Source organism: Struthio camelus, chromosome W, assembly GCF_040807025.1.
Source record: "Struthio camelus isolate bStrCam1 chromosome W, bStrCam1.hap1, whole genome shotgun sequence".
In the NCBI taxonomy this organism is placed as follows: domain Eukaryota; kingdom Metazoa; phylum Chordata; class Aves; order Struthioniformes; family Struthionidae; genus Struthio; species Struthio camelus.
The window spans coordinates 50,175,197-50,175,906 of record NC_090981.1 but is presented as its reverse complement, the minus strand read 5'-3'; positions in this window follow the sequence as shown (position 1 = coordinate 50,175,906).

The following is a 710-nucleotide window of genomic DNA, read 5'->3' as shown; positions in this document are numbered from 1 at the left end:
GAATAAAATATTCAAAAGGACCAAATTCTTCCTTATGAAATTCTGCTAATCAAAAAGCGTTAATATAGCATGGATGCCTTAATTATTACACATTTTAGGTAGTTTGTTGGTGAATCAGAGTAATATTTTATTCCTCATGTTGCTTGGCAGTTTAGGTCAAGATTCTACAACTGTGTCTTCAAGAGCAAATTCTTCTGCCTATGTGTAGCCCCACTCTCCCTATATCAGCATGGGCTTTACATGAATCTAATTTTAAGTGTGAGGATTCTGTACTACAAACACAGGTTTAATTTCTGTCCCAGTTTCTCTCATTTCAAAAGAGTAGTAGAGCTGAAAAAATAATCTGCCCCCTATACCTAGTATCTGGTCTTCTCAACATAAAAAAAAAAAGAAAAAGAAAAAAATGCTCTAAATGAGTTTGTAAATACTCCAACATTTGAGGAGATCTGCAGCTGCAAATCCAACTGCCTTCTTTTATGTGAACTGAAGATAAGTATGACTGGTGTTGCTATGAATAGTAAAGGAATGTGAAATGGAAAGTGCCAAGTTAAATACAGACTCTTTATGATAGCCATCTGCTGTTTGGACAAATTGAAAACATATTCAAATGAAATTGCATACAAATACAATTTTAAGAATATAAAAAAAAAATCTGATGAGCAAAACTCTGGCTCTCACTGGCTGAAGCCAGAGTTCCTTTAGTTTAAAAT